This window comes from Narcine bancroftii, chromosome 14, assembly GCF_036971445.1.
Source record: "Narcine bancroftii isolate sNarBan1 chromosome 14, sNarBan1.hap1, whole genome shotgun sequence".
Lineage (NCBI taxonomy): Eukaryota > Metazoa > Chordata > Chondrichthyes > Torpediniformes > Narcinidae > Narcine > Narcine bancroftii.
Genome location: NC_091482.1, coordinates 70,515,070 through 70,531,572, shown reverse-complemented (window position 1 = coordinate 70,531,572; position 16,503 = coordinate 70,515,070). Strand labels below are relative to the sequence as shown.

Below are 16,503 nucleotides of genomic sequence, written 5' to 3'. Positions count from 1 at the left end.
TTGCCGGCTTGGGGCAGCAAGTCTTGCTCAGCCCAGCCCTGCCCTGCACCCGCCTGGAAGCTGCCTCACTCTACGAAACCCATGGGAACCAACCATGCAGACATTTAGCAGCCCACAGACTGGCAGGTATGCACCATCCACGTTTACCACTAACTCTAGGTTCCTGGTCCAAACCATTATTTTTCAAGAGGCCCCGGTAAAGTGGAGTTAAAAGGAAAAACTTCCACCAGCCCGGGTCCACCTGACAATAAGGAAGTTGATCAATCAAACCTCTCAGGCCCAGGGTGAAGTTACTCGTTGAAGTAACTCAGCAGGCTGAAGGGTACATAACCAATATTTTGGGTTGAGCCCTTCATCAAGGCATGAACAACAAGTGGGCAGGCGCCCAAACTAAATGGAGGGGAGAAGCAGAGTCCCTCAGGGAGGACATAATATGTGCATAAGGGAGGGAGGGCACACCAGAAAACAGGGGGAGGGGGAAAAACTGATTGGAGAGGGAAGGGGTGGAGAGCTAGAGGAAAAAATAGAAAGGATGGGGAAGAGAGAGGGTGGGGGGGAATGGGGAGTAGACTAGCAGAAACTGGAGTAGTTGATGTTAATAACATCTGGCTGGAGAGTGTCCAGATGAAATATTAGGTGTTGCTTCTCCAATTTACAGGTAGTCTTGGTTTAACAGTATACAAGGCCATGGACATCCATGTCAGCACAGGAGTGTGGTACAGAATTGGCCACTTGGAGATCCCTGTCGCTGATGCAGACAGAGTGAAGGTGCTCAGCAAAGTGATCTCCCAGTCTGTGTCCAGTCTCTTTGATGTAGAGAAGGCCACAAAGGGAGCACTGGATGCAGTAGATGACCTCCCCCCCCCCCTCCCACCCCCGAATACAGAAGTGGTGTTGTTTCCCTTGGAAGAACTGTTTAGGGCCCCAAATGGTGGTAAGGGAGGAGGTGTGGGTGCGTGTGGCCCTTCCTACGGGCACAGGTGAATGTGCCAATGGTGCGATTAATAGGAAGGGATGAGTGGACGAGGGAGTCACGGAGGGAACGGTCCCTACCGAAGGTAGAGAGGGGAAGATATGTCACTGTAAGCATTCCTCTGGAAAGTGTCCTAGCTTTGATCCTCTTCAACTGCTTTTTGTTTACTAGCAGAAGGCCAATTAGTTAGTGATAACACAAATATGATAAGATTACAACCTTTAGATAATGCATTTTGGGCATTATATATAACATAATATGATCAGGACAGCACTCGGATATTAATTTTTGTGCTGCACTGGTATGAGGCAACACCCATCTCCACGAAGAGTGAGTTTAATAATCTCCCCATGACAAACACTGTGTTAGCTGTTTCCTACCATTGGCATTCTGTAAGTTTGGTTGGCTGGTTACCATTGACCTTGAATCAAGCACCTATAAATTCCTTGGAATGCACCTAATTAGTAACCTATTGTGGACACACATCTCCACTCTTGTCTGGAAGGCACAACAGCACTGTCCTTCATGATAAGACTGATGCAAGCAAGGCTATCAATGACCATTATGTCAACCTTCCACAGGAGCTCTTTTGAGATAGTCCTGGCTGACTGCATCACAGTGTTGTACGCTTCCTGCAGAGAAATGGATGTCAATCCACAGGACTGTAAGTGCAGTAGAGATGATCACTGAATTCTCCCTCCTCCACCCCCGAACCCCACCCCCGAATCTACTGGGATCATTGTTTGAAGAGGGCACGCAAAATCATTGAGGACCTCTTTCACCCTGCACACAGTCAGCATCTTTCAGCTGCTTTCATTGGGAAAGAGACGTAGGAGGATCACAGCCAGCACCACCAGACAGAGAAACAGCTTCTTCCCACAGGCAGTGAGAAGACTGAATGACCAAAGGAATTGGTCACTAACCATCCGAGTCTCTCATATTCATGAAGCGATATTTATTTATTTGTATATAAAAACTTATTCTGCATGCGTATTATTTATCTGTATGTGTGTTTTGCAACGAGGACTGGAGAACTCTGTTTCGTCAGGTTGCACTTTTATGAAAATCAGATGGCAATAAACTTGACTTGGCTGTACTGTGCCAAAAAGGATAGCTGAAATCAGATAGTTCAGGAGCTTTCCATCATCCTTGAGACATGTCAGGAATGGCTCTCACATCACGCATGAAGCTGAACATTTTCAGGGAAAAGCAGCTGACTTGATTGGTAACTCACCTGCTATTGTAAGCAATTCTTCCCTCTGTCCGCACCATCTTCAGGATATAAATGGCATTTCTGTTGGACTTTATATGACAGCATCTTACCATTATTGAACATGGATCATCTCAAAGGGAGAGTAAGGCAGGAGCATAGATTGCTGTGGACTCTGAGTTTCTCCATGTTACTTATCAAGCTTACTTGATGGACATGGCTGATCTTTCATGGTTTCTTGCTGGAAATCCTGGAACACCCCAACAGTGCAGCAGGAGTCACACAACTGTAGCTCCTCAAGTCGGTGAATCCTTGCCAGCTTCTCAAGGGCAGTTACGGACAGGGAATCATTATGGCCTTCTCAATAACAGTTCTTTTCTATGAATGAATAATTAAAAGCAGAAACTAAGGTAATGGAGGGTGCAGAAAATATAAGATTGGAAAAAAAGAAAGGTAAAGCCAATCACAGACAAAGAATGGTTTGTGGTGATATACATAGTTGTAGTGGCAAAACGGCCCTGCTTGTCACGCGCAGTCAGTGGGGCAGCCGTGGCGAAGATGACGTCATGGGACTGACTTCCGGTCCAGACCGGAAGGGTACATACGCGTTTGTGTCATTGTGATGCAAGTGCCGGAACACGGGGTGGGGGGGCGGGACCTGACACAGCCTTAAAGGCTGGAGCACGGAACTCAAAGTAAAGCAGCTGTGTTTTTTGAGCCGTCGGCCTGTTGTCTCAATCTTTTAGTTGCGCTTGCACACAACCCGCGACAGATGAATTTATTTCAGTTGTTATCTATAGCAATTATCATTGATATTAGTGAAGAACCAAACCATTTTTGTGATTATTTATTTTCACGGAGAGTAAGATCCCTGGTATCCAGCAGCTATGGGGATGGCAGATGCTGGATATGAAAATTTTCTGGTTGCCTGAGACACACTCTGCATTAAGAATAAACAGTTTAAAAGACAGTGCAAAATGTAATTTGAAAAAAAAAATCATTATTGTAGTCCTTAAGTTCACTTTGCTCAGGTAATTCCTGTAACTTACAAAATTTAAATTTAACTTTGAATCCTGATCACTGGTGCAATGTTGCCCAAGCTGCAGCTGCCCCAAAGTTTACATTTAAAGCTTTACTCGTACATGGGCAGCATAGTTAGTGGAGCAGTTGGTGCAATATTGTTATGGCACCAGTGATTGTTCAAATCACACCGGGGTATATGTTAATTGGGTGTAAATTGGGCGGCACAGACCTATGGGCTGAAAGGGCCTATTACAAAGCTGTATGTCTACATTTAAAAAAAAATAAATATTTAATAATATACTATTAACGATAAAGACTAATTAGGCAGGGATAAGGACATACTTTGGGTGAGACGCCCAGCGGATTGAATTCCGAATACCGGGGATTTTACTATAGTACTACTGCTTATCAACAAAATACTGGCCTTCAGTTCCTTTATCTATAGATGTTGTATTTTTAGCATTCAGTGGCTTTTGTTTCAGACTTGTGGAAGCTGCAACATTTTATTTATTGTTTGTATATTCATGTCTTCCTGGCTTAAAACCTGCTTTCATGTTGGTCTGAAGATTGACAGGGACAGGCCTTAGTTGATGACAGCAAGGTATTATGAAAAATGATTAAAACCATCATTAGTCAGTATTCATTTCCATCATCAGTTTAAATTACTTGGGGATAGGTCAAAAATCCTGGGTTGCATATTAATCTGTATGTATTGAAGCCTGTCAAATATTCCTTCCTAAATATTTATCCAATCCCTCTGCTTATCCAAACGCGGTAATCTCTTACACTTTATTAAGGAAAATATTTTGTATGAGGACTGGATAGTTCATAATTGGGACAGGTCTTTAAAGTTTGCAAATGCGTCTATAATGATTGATATGTTTTAGTTATTTTTATTTCTCATATGCATTAATTTTATGCATTAGTTTCATTTATTTATACATTAAAGACACCAGTGTATTTGTAAAAGTAAAGAAAATATAGAGCGGTAAAAATTCATATGAGAAAATGAAATCACTGGTGATTCTAGAAGGTTCACATTCTTCCATACAAGTAAAACTTTGATAAAGCATTTGTGTCCCTTTCCAAACCCATCATCAATCATATGTAGGGCATTTGAGTCATGTGGAAGGACTAGTGACATAAACTTTGTGTTCCTTGGCTGTAGGGAATTTTTTAAATGAGTGTAAAGTGGGATAATGTTTGTTTTGTTTCTTGCACTTTTAACATCTGAAGAACAAAATTTCCCTGCTTCACATTGACAAGGAATCCACTCTGAACACTTCAGATTTGTGTGCATGTATATTCAAACACAGAGGTCAGACAGCTGCCACTCATTTCACATTCCATCTCCCAAGTCTCATGGCTAAGCAAGTATTTGTTGAGTGGAGAATTGACAGTGGGCTCTCTTCTTTATATAAGGTCCAGCAGGGATAACAAGGAGAAACTAAAGTCAGATGTGTCAGTAATTCAGTGGAATGAAAGGAATTATAATGGTACGAGAGGGGAACTGGCCAGAGTAGATTGGAAAGGGGCACTAGTAGGGAATAGAACAGCAATGGATGGCTTTTCTGCAAGAAATGGAGAAGGTGCAGGTTCATAAATATATATCAAAAAAGAGGAAATATTCAAATGGAAAAATGTCACAACTGTGGCTGACAAGAGAAGTCAAAGCCATGTAAAAGCAAAAGTGAGGACTTACAAATTAGTGGGAAGATAGAGCATTGGGAAGTTTTTAAAAACTTGCAGAAGATCACTAATAAGCTATTAGGAGGGAACAAATGAAATATGAAAGTAGGCCAGCAGATAATATTCAGGAGGATACAAAAACCTTCAAGTAACATAACATAACAATTACAGCATGGAAACAGGCCATTAGGCCCTTCTAGTCCGCACCGAACCAAACACCCCTTTCTAGTCCCACCTCCCTGCACAATGCCCATAACCGTCCATCTTCTTCTCATCCATAGACCTGTCCAACCTTTTCTTAAATAATACAATTGATTCCGCCGCCATTATTTCTCCCGGAAGCTCATTCCACACGGCTACCACTCTCTGAGTAAAGAAGTTCCCCCTCATGTTACCTCTAAAGAGTAAAAGAGAAGTGAGATATAGGACCACTAGAAAATGATGCTGGAGAAATAATGGAGGCAATGAGATGACAGAGGAACTAAATGAGTATTTTCACTGTGGAAGATGTTGGCAGTGTGCCAGATGTCAAAGGGTATCAGAGAGGCCAAGTGAGTGCATTTACTATTTCAAAGGAGAAGGTGGACGGAAAGCTGAATGGTCTCAGGCTGGATGTCTCCCGGACAGATAAATCGCACTCTTGGGTCTAAAAGAAGTAGTGGAAGAGATTGTGGATGCATTGATGATGACCTTTCAGGAATCATTAGATTCTGGTATGGTCTCAGAAAACGGAAAAATCGCAAATGTCACCCCATTATTCAAGAAGGGAGGGGGAAAGGAAATTATAAACCAGTTGTCCTGACGTCAGATGTTAAAGTCAGTCGTCAAGGATGAGGTAATGCAGTACTTGGAGGCACATTGACAGGATGGGTCAAAGCCAGTATGGTTTGCTTTAGGGAAAATCTTGCTTGACAAACCTATTGGAATTTTTTGAAGATGTGTCAAACAGGCTGGATAAGGGAGATACAATGGATGTGTATTTGGATTTTCAGAAGGCCTTTGACAAGCTGCTGTACATGAGGCTACTTAACAAGAGCCCCTGGTTTAACAGGAACCATCGTAGCACATTTGGCTGATTGGCAGGAGCAGAAAGTCGGAATACAGGGATCATCTTCTTGTTGGCTGCCAGAGGCTAGTGGTGTTCCACAGGAGTCAGTGTTGGGGCTCCTTATTATGTTGTATATTAATGATTTTGATTATGGAATGGATAGCTTTGGGGCCAAGTTTGCAGATGATATGAAGGTAGGTGGAAGAGCAGGAAGTGTAGAGAAAGCATAGAGGCTGCAGAAGGACTTAGATGGGTTAAAAGAATGAGCAGAGAAGTGGCAAATGAAATATAATGTCGGAAAGTGTACAGTCATGCACTTTGGTAGAAACAAATAAATGGGAAGACTATGTTTTAAATGGGGAGAAAATTGAAAATGCTCAGAAGCCAAGGGACCTGGAATTCCTTGTGCAGGATTGCATGAAAGTAAACTTCCATGTTGAGTGTAGTGTGGATTGTGGAGAGTTATGTGACATCTGAAATCTGGTGGGAATGTGGATTGTGGAGGCTCATGTGGCCTCTGTCTTGAACCTAGTTGGAAGTCACAACACCTGCCTATCATGGTGGACTTTGCCAACCCATTGGTGCACACCTGATTCTTGGCTCCTTTAATAATCTAGTGCTACCTGGCTGGGCCCTTTATCTTACTGTACTTTAAAGCCTACCAGGCACAGTCGCTCTTTCTCTTTTGCTCTTTGGTCCTGAGATGAATCCTGCTCCACTCCAGATCGCGAACTGTGGACAATGCAAGAGGAGTCATTGGTAAGGTGTGCACTACACAGGGATTGGGGCTGATAGATAGCATTGGAGCCATGCCCATGTTAAACAAGGATTGGTGGGTACTGTAATCCTTGGTTGTTACAAGTCTGTGCCAAGTTGCTCGTATCAGTAGTGTTATGTTTGATGTGACTGGGTTGAACTGTGTTTGTATGAGCGGAAGCAGTTGCTTGTGTCGGTCATGTTAAACCTGATGTGACTAATTATACTGTGTCTTGTGATTGAGGGTACTGGGGTGGGGGGGGGGGGGTGTAATCCCTGTTGTGATCTCTTGTGTCTTTTCCTATGCTCAGCCTATGTCCAGACTCATTGCTCTTTGAACCCACCAAACTTTTCCCTTCCCACACAACAATAGGTGGTGAAGAAGGACATTACAATGCTGGCATTAATTTCAAGAGGAATAGCACAGAGAACAGGGATGTAATGTTGAAACCTCACTTGGAGTGTTGTGAGCCGTTTTGGCCTCCTTTTTTAAGAAAGGATGTCTGATGATGGAGAGGCTTCAGAGAAAGTTCACAATCTTATGAGGAGGTTGACAGCCAGAGGCTGAACTTATTGGAATTTAGGAGAATGAGGGGGATCTCTTTGAAAAGTTTGGAAAGGCATGAACAGAATAAATGTAGAAAGATTGTATAACTTTGGAATTGAAAGGTGTCTACTTAGAACAGAAATGCATAGGAATTTCTTCACTTTTTAAACTTTTATGGAAATTCTTTATTAGCCGATATCTCACACAACTTAACAAAGAGGGTCAGGATCCATCAACATCGTAGTTCTCGACTTCCTCATAATGTTCCACTGGAAGGGTTTCAGGTCGAATAAGCTTCATTGATGAACAATCACTGTAATGCCTGAAGAACCTGGCTGAGGCTCTTCTTGGAGAGGTGTTGGCTTCTTCAAGAATATGCGCAGTGTTGTTTGCCTAGTTTGCTTTATATTCATAAATTTCTAAATGCAGCAAACATGGGATGGCCATTCCTCTCTATCAGTGAAAAGCAGTCAGTGTTTATGTCCATCTCTTTAGTTGCCTTCATCAAACTGAAGGTTTGCAAAGAATTTGGTGAACCTCTTTTGCACCTGTTCTTCTCCTCCTGCAGTTTCCTTTTCCCTTACCTCTTCTTCAGTTACCAGCAAGTCCTGTTCTCGCGTTCTCCAAGAGGGATTTCACTTTATAACCCTATCGGACCACGGGCATGTGGTTGGATGTTGCCTGGTCGGACATTAAGTGGTGCACACCTGTACTTGATATAATTAAAGATTGTTTAATTGTTAAAATATGCAAATGTTAATTCTCTTTATTTATTTAAATATATTTGATCAGTTTTTAAACATTTTACACAAGTAAAGACACACTAAATCATCTCCATGAACCTTTGGCACCATTGGTGCCTGCCACATTGACCACCAGCAGTGGGCTGATCTCGCCTCAAACCGTGCATCTTGGCGCCTCACAGTTCGGCGGGCAGCAACCTCCTTTGAAGAAGACCGCAGAGCCCACCTCACTGACAAAAGACAGAGGAGGAAAAACCCAACACCCAACCCCAACCCACCAATTTTCCCCTGCAACCGCTGCAACCGTGTCTGCCTGTCCCGCGTCGGACTTGTCAGCCACAAACAAATCTTCGTCCGCAAAGCCAAGCCAAAGATTATGTACAGAGGGCAGAGTACAGGGGATCTGTTTAGTCTAGACAGTTGGTCTCCCCAGTGACCAAGTTAAGGTTCTATGTCAGACCCATGGTTAACTAGTCCACTTATCTCTTGCTACAAACTATTGAACAAGGATCTTGTTAGGAGAATTTGAGTTATAATGAAAGGTGAGCTAGACTGGGTATTTATTCCCTGCAGCACAGGCGGCTGAGGGTGATCTTGTGGAGGTTTCTAAAAGCACCCAGGCCATGGATAAAGTGACAGGTGACACTTTTCCCCAGAGTAGATGATTGTTGAACTGGAGAGCATTGATTTAAGGTGGTGTTGGTGGGGGTTTAAGAGGGACCTGAGGGGAATATATTGTACTCAGTGGGTGGTCTGTATCTGGAACAAGTTGTGGGAGGAAACTGTAGAAGGAAATATAATTATGACATTCAAAAGATGTTTGGACAGATTTCTGAATTGGAATGATATGATATGGATCAAATTGCAAGCAAATGGCACTGGCCCTGAATGCCAACTACGTATTTATTTAGTACTCGTCCACTTCCTCTGACTTCAAGCTTAAATTCTCTCCTTTATCCTTGAGTGGACCTATCCTCTCTCTTGTCACTCTCTTGGTTTTAATGTAAATATAAAATATCTTGGGATTTTCTTCAATTCTGCTCTACAAGGCTACTTTTACCTTTCCTGATGTCCTGCTCAAGCTCTTTTCTGCAATTTTCTTGGTGTATTCTTGCAGGGCCCTTTCTGATTGTAATTTCCTGATCCTTCCATATGCCTCCTTTTCCTTTTGATTAAGTTTGCAAACTCTCTCATCATCCAAGGTTTTCTTACCTTGCCAACCTGGTCTTTCATATTAAGTAAAAACACAACGCTGGAGAAACACAGCGGGTCAAACAGTGTCCTTTATATAGCAAAGATAAAGATACATCACCAACGTTTCGGGCATGAACCTTCATTAAGGTATGAGAAAAATGTAGGCAGGTACTCAAACAAAATGGTAGGGGGGAGGGTTAGGGGAAGAGGCAGGAGGAGGAGAAGAGCACAGTCCCACAGGCAGGCTATAATAGGTGGATAAGGGAGGAAGGGCCCACCATCAAGCAGGGAGAAGGGGGATGGTACTGAAAATGGAGAAGGAAGGGGGTGGAGAGCTTGAGGAAAGAAGACAGAGGGATGGGGAAGAGAGGGAGAACGGAGTAGGCTAGCAGAAACAGGAGAAGTCGATGTTAATGTCAGATGAGAAAGTTGCAGAGTGCCCAGATGGAAAATTATGTTTTATTCCTTCAATTCGTTTGACAGTGCATGAGGCAGGATGTCAGCACGCGAGTGGGGCGCAGAATTAAAATGGCTGACCACTGGGAGATCCCTGTCATTGATGTGGACAGTGAGGGTGTGATCTTCCAGACTGTGTCCAGACTCTTTGATGTACAAAGACTATACCGGGAGCACCGGATGCAGTGGATGACTCATGGATACACACGTGAAGTGGGTGCTCAGCGAAGGGATTTTCTTCCCCCCACCCCCCTAAGTCTATCCAGTCCTCTGGACTATGCTCCTCCCCTCCACTGTTTTGTACAGGTGCCAACATTTTGCTCATACCTTGATGAAAGGTTCAAGCCCGAAATATTGGTTTTGTATCTTTGCTATTATAAAATATGGTGTTTGACCTGCTGAGTTTCTCCAGCATTGTGTTTTTACTTCATTGACCGGTGTCTGCAGACTTTCCTGTTTTACTCCAGTCCTTCATATTTTCTAATAATGCAAATATTTATTGGCAGTGTTGTAGCTCTTGTCTTGTACTTCAAAAAGATGCAAGGTTAATTTTGATTATAAAGTTTGGTGACAATTAAAGAATTGTCTTTGGAGCAGCGGTCTCATGATGTCAAATATTATGGCTTGAGTACTTTTTTGACAATGACACGATTGATATTTTTCTGATTTATGTAAGAAAAACATCAACATTTTTAGTTGAGTTTAAGATAGGAGAGATAAAACTTTGGAAAATTAATATTTTCATTCAGTTAGTTGTGATAATTAATGCAAGTCAGTTGAGAGTGAGATCAAATACCCCAGAAGTAGATGAGGATGAAGGTCCTGGGAGAGGATAAGGTTTCAGTCAGAGATCAGTTCAGGTGGCACAGTTAGTATAGTAGTCAGTGCGATACTATTATAGTCCCAGCATAATAGGTTTGAATCTGGCAGTGTAAGGAGTTTGTACGGTGGGTTTTCCTTGGGTGCTCTGGTTTCCTCTCACACTCCAAGCAGCACATAGTTGTAGATTAATCGGGTGTAATTGGGGGGTACGAGTTTAAATGGCTGGAACCAGCTTCTACTGCGCTGTAAATGATATTTTTAAAATTTAGAAAAGATCCTAGGAGTATTCAACAAGGAATATGCAGATTCTGGGAAGATTGGGACTCTCAACAGCAGCTGAAATCAGAGACGGGAAGCAGCTGAGAGGGAGGTTAGAAACCTTGCGAGTGCCGCATGGGCACTCCCATGGGGAGAACAGAGACCTCAGAAGCAGCAGAGAGTAGTCAGTGCTAGTGATAATGCTGACCACTAGAGGGAGTCGGAGACAAGTTGTTGCAGCTAGCGGTAGATTCCAAATGGATGCCTCGACGAGGTCTTGAGTTCTGAAGTTAATAAATTATAGTTGTTGCAAAAGAACCCAAGATTCTTTATTACAATAAAAGAAACATCACAGTCAGTCACCCTGAGTATCTGCAAGGTGCTTTGAAACCCCACCCCCACCCCCCTCGCCCCCCCAAGGATGGCTATGGAAGAGGTCATAAACATGAAGAGCTGTTGTATAGGATGCCAGAAACCAAGGAACAGGATTCTGTTGATCTTCCACAACCTGGGATCAGAGGATAAGAAAAAATGACCCTTGCAGTAATTATCTATTTTTGGATCTGCAAGTTCAGCAACAATGCAATTTGAGCTGTACACTGAAGGTATCATTTGAGAAAAAACTTTGTAATTCAAAAAAAGTGTTTAAAAAAATCCACAAGATAAACAATAGACTATTGAGCTCATCTGATAATGTTTATTTCTCCATAAATTTCTTTCAGCTTGTTTAGTTAACACTTATAAGAAATACATGATCAGACATGATGAAAGAGATGTAGGTGCCACAAGGTTCGCATCACCAGGTTCAGGAACAGCTGCTCCCCCTCCACCATCAGACTCCTCAACAACAAACTCCATCAGGGACTCGTTTAAGGACTCTCACTTGTGCACTTCATTGATTTTTGAAAAATTCTCTCTGTATTGCAGTCAGTTTGATTACATTTCTTTATTTATTTGCATGTGTACGTTGAGTACAGTGTTTTTTTTTCTTACCAATAAGTGGTAATTCTGCTTTGCCTTCAGGAAAAAGAATGTCATGTATGTACAATAAATGTCATGTATGACAATAAATCTGAAATCTGAGATGAAGAACATACCTCAGAATCGTGGGTGGCTATTTCAATAATGAAGCCCGAAAGAACAATTTCTTAAAAATACAGGTCAGTTGCTTTTAATTTCTATTTCAAGCACATTGTTCCAACTGTTCCATGTCATTTTTTTAATGTACTTGTTGTAATGCTACTTGTATTGTGTGGGCCTGAAAGCATTGCATTGTACAACGGAACATGCGCAGATGTGTTGTCTATTCTCTTACTGTCACATTCTTGTCAAATGTTGTTTCACTTATTTTACACTATGGTTTGACATTAAAGCCAGCTCAATTATCCCAAGGATGGTAAGTGCTCAGTCAGGATAACGGCTCTTGTTACATCTCTTGATGGACAGATCACCACGTGTACTCTCGTGTCTGCATCTGTGAAAAATACCATTGCAGTTTCCAACTGGATTACATATCAAAGATTGTCTTGCAATGCTACTTTCTCTTTTTGATCTTGACAGTGACAAACTGTGTTTACTCAGTTGTTTAGTTCCCTGTGGTTGACTTTAATTGATCAGTACTAGTACATCTACCACAAAAATCTCTCTTCCATCAAAATGCATGGAAATGCCTTCAGGGGAATATCAGGCAAAGTTAACCTTTACAATGTATTATGTACACAGCTCATAAATAACATATTATGAAGAAGGGTTAGCCATTGTGAATTGTATACTGTATAACATACAAGGCATTCATGGCCAATATCACCAGTCAATGAACTGGTGGAGGGGTGTGGTATATGCTTCACAAAGAGGATTCCATTTCAATTTTTTTGACATACAGCACAGTAACGGGCCCTTTCAGCCCATGACAATACTGCCCAATTACACCCAATTAACCTACAACCCCTGTACGATTTGAAGGATGGGAGGAAACCAGAGCACTCAGAGGAAACTCATGCAGGCACAGGGAGAACATTCAAACTCTTTACAGATAGTGCAGGATTCAAACTCCAGTTGCTGGCCCTGTAACAGTGTTGCACTAACCATGACACCATCCGTGCTGTCTTTGGACAGCAAACATTATCGATATACTCAGCAAGCAGAATCTAGTTCAGGAACAGCTGCTCCCCCTCTTACCATCAGACTCCTCAAAGACAAACTCAATCAGGGACTCATTTAACGACTCTTACTTGTGCACATTATTGTTTATTTTTGTCTTCTCTCTGTATTGCAATCATTTGTTTTCTTTTGTTTATTTGTTTACATGTGTGTATTGTGTACAATTTTTTTTTGCACAACCAACAAGTGGTAATTCTGCCTGGCCCACAGGATCAAGAATCTCAGGGCTGTATGTGATGTCATGTTTGTACTCTCAGTGAAACTGAAATGTGAAATCTGAATCTAGTGGTGAAGAAGGCATCTGGCATGGAGTATTGTATGCCACACTACAGGGGGATGTGGTTGCACTCGAGAGAGAGTGCAGAGGAGATTCACAATATTACAAGATATAGGGGCAGAAGGAGGACCATCGAATCTGCTTTGATTCACTAGGGTGTTGCTGATTTGAGATTTAGGTTATGGGGAAAGATTGGATAGGATGGGCTTGTTTTCCCTGGAGTGAGGGATGCTGAGGGGTGACATGAAAAAGAGGTATACAAAATTTAAAAGAATCATAGAGTAGACAATCAGAAGCTTTGTACCATATTACAGGTATAAAAAATGAGAAGACATAGACTTAATGTTTGAGTAAGGAGGATTCAAGGGATAGGATTTTCACTCTGAGATTTATTAATATCCAGAAAACACTGCTTGAAGAGGTAGTGAAATCAAATACAATCATTGTTTTCAAGAGCTATTTAGACAGGCTCTTGGATAGTTTAAGGATAAAATAATGTGGATCAAACACCAGTGAATGGGGTTGGTAGAGATGGACAAAAAGGATAACACAGATGAGATGGGCTGAATGGCCTGTGCTGTACAATTTTATGACTTCATGAATGAAATAATTGGCTTACAAGTACTTATTTTAATTGTGAGTAACTGAGAGAGAGGGGGAGAGAGATGGAATTTTCAACCAGTCACTGTCAAGATAAACCTGGGCAAGAAAAATCTTATCTATTTAGAAGACTATTCTACAGTTTGTTTCACTCTCTGTGCATGGAATCAATCTCTTTTCCAACAACATTATAGCACTTTCAGCTCCTCGTATTCCTATGGTTCAGCTTCTGCCTCTACCATTTCACAAACCATTACCATTTACAATACTGAGAATGAAAATTACCTGATTTATGATCCTATATCTTGTCCTACTGGTTTACATCTGGGTTTTGGGCATCGTTTTTAAACAGTCCTTAACTGCTGAAAAAAAAATTGATGATTTAGTGAGGTTACTAAATCTGACTTAAAGTTTCTAGAAAATGATTATTGGGGGAAAAAAAAAGTGATAGTTTAAAAAGGTCTCAAAATTTGGTAACTTTTTATTTAATTCAAAATTTTTCTGGATTCTGAGCATGGATTTCACAATGAATGGGAAATTTTAACTGACATGGTGGGTGCAGAAAATGTCTTTGATGTTTACTTAGAATGTCAAAGCTTTTGACAAGATTCCACTGTGTTAGATTAATGGCAAAGGTGAGAATTACGGAATAGCACGTTGGCTTAAGGTCAGATCAGATACTATTTATTGTCATTTAATAAAACATAAATGTAATATTACATGAAATAGCCTTTAGTCTGCCATAAGGCAGACAAAGATTTTCCATTAGCATTGCTGAGTGCCCCTTACAGCCAGAGAAATGAGTCAATTGTGGAAAAGCGGTAACCTGCCATTGAAGATTGAGGATTCCAAGCAACCACTGGCTGGCTACACACTGTTTTTCAACTGGGATGGATGAGAATACATAATGAAGAAAATAGAGCCCTGATACCAAATTAAAGAGCAACAAAGTCTCTGAGCTTTGCTCATGGTCATGGCCTGCAGCTATATGCAGATCGTGGGGACACTTCAAATATAAAAGGTGCATGTGAGTTGTTGGTAGAAGGGAGAAGTGGGTGGGGCGAGGGCAGTTAACAGAATAATTGTGCCACTGAACAATTCTGGTGTTCACTTTTGCTGCAGTGTACAGAAGGGACATCTTGCAGCACTGGAGAAGAAGCTTCCTGGTATAGATGCCTTGATGGATGACTCTGTGCTGGCCATCAGTTGGGGAACATCAGTAACTCCAAAAGAGAGATGCACCCATATTTGACATGAAAATCTGTTGACAAATGTGATTGTACTATTTAATACAAACCTTATGCTTTGCATGAAAATGCTCTTTTTGTTCGGAAGGACGGTGGCCCTAAAATCAAAATGAGTAGTTAACCAAAAGAAAAGGCAGGAAATGAAACAAAATTCCAAAAACAAACCCCATATCTGTTGTCACTGAAGAAATATGGGGTTTAAACTTTTAAAGATCTAAGATTACATGCCTGGAAACCAATATATACTGTATAACCAATGGAAATCTTGAAAGATGAAAATCCCATTTTGATGTATTTATTTTTCCCACTCTTGGTAACAGACCTGTATTTATTAATTTTGTTGTCAATCTCCATTAAACCCAAGTAAAAACACAATGCAGGAAAAATGCACAGGTCAGCAGTGGACTTCATGTAACAAAGATAAAGATACAGAACCAATGTTTTGGGCTTGAGCCCTTCATCAAGATGTGGACAAAATGTCGGGAGGCACCCAAAATGGTGGGGGTAAGGGGGGCAGGGAGGAGTACAGTTCCACAGGTAAAATGATTATAAGGGAGGGATGGCACGCCAGCAAAAAGGGGAGAGGGGGGTGGCTCTGTGAACGGAGAGGGAAGGGGGTGGAGAGCTGGAGGAAAGAAGACAGAGGGGTGGGGAAGAGAGGGAGAACAGGGAGTGGGCTAGCAGAAACCAGAGAGGTCAATGTTAATGCCATCTGGTTGGAGAGTGCCCAGACAGAAAATTATATTCACAGTGACACTGAGTTTATCTATAAATACCATTTATTTTAGATATAACCAATTTTTGTGTTTTCCTGTCATATTTTTAACATGTTTCAAGGATACAAAACAATGAAGTGCAACATTTCACTGAAATTCATTTTCTGCATTTGCTCTTGGACTCTTCCCTGTTGATCCTGGTGCAGTCAGTGACGAACATGGTGAAAGGTTTCACCTGGACATTGCGACCTTGGAAAAACAGTACCAGGGCAACTGAAATCCATCAAGGCTGACTATTTTTGGATACTGACACAAGATGCTGAGTACTAACGAGAACATTTTTATGTCAGTTGAACGAACGCAGTGTGTCAGATTCATTATGCAATTAAATATGCTAAGTTCAATTAAAATTAATTTATGTTTCTCCAATTTCCTATGTGATACAGCAAATCTGAAATTATCTTTGTGTTCAGCTTGAAGTTGTCTATCATAATCCCCAACTTTATTTTTCAGGAAGCAAACCTTTTGGGGAAAAAAATGGTTATCCAGTGTTATTGAGGCAAGCATTGTGGCACCCTATCTGAGTGAGTTGTCACTTACTGTGGACCTGAAGCCAATGTACATAGAGCACTACAGTGCAGTACAGGCCCTTGGGCCCTTGATGTTGTGCTGACTTACCAAAAAGAGGTAAGTACATCCTACCTCATCCTACTTCTTTCATTCATGTGTCTGTCGAAGAGTTGCTTAAATGCTAATGCTTCAGCCTCCACCACCATCCCTGGCA

General features: G+C 41.6%; 1 protein-coding gene across 9 annotated transcripts in view; it reads left to right on the top strand.

Moving 5' to 3' along the window:
• The first annotated feature begins 6 nt into the window (after window positions 1-6).
• LOC138749973 (cytosolic carboxypeptidase 4) overlaps window positions 7-16,503 on the top strand; it is a 257,666-nt gene continuing 241,169 nt past the window's right edge. For 8 of the 9 annotated variants that reach the window (XR_011348981.1, XM_069912088.1, XM_069912087.1 and 5 more), the window contains exons 1-3: window positions 7-126; window positions 11,743-11,879; window positions 16,233-16,406. The gene's annotated coding sequence lies outside the window, so the exon portion shown is untranslated. The remainder of the gene's footprint in view (window positions 127-11,742; window positions 11,880-16,232; window positions 16,407-16,503) is intronic. The other variant, XM_069912090.1, reaches the window with a different exon arrangement.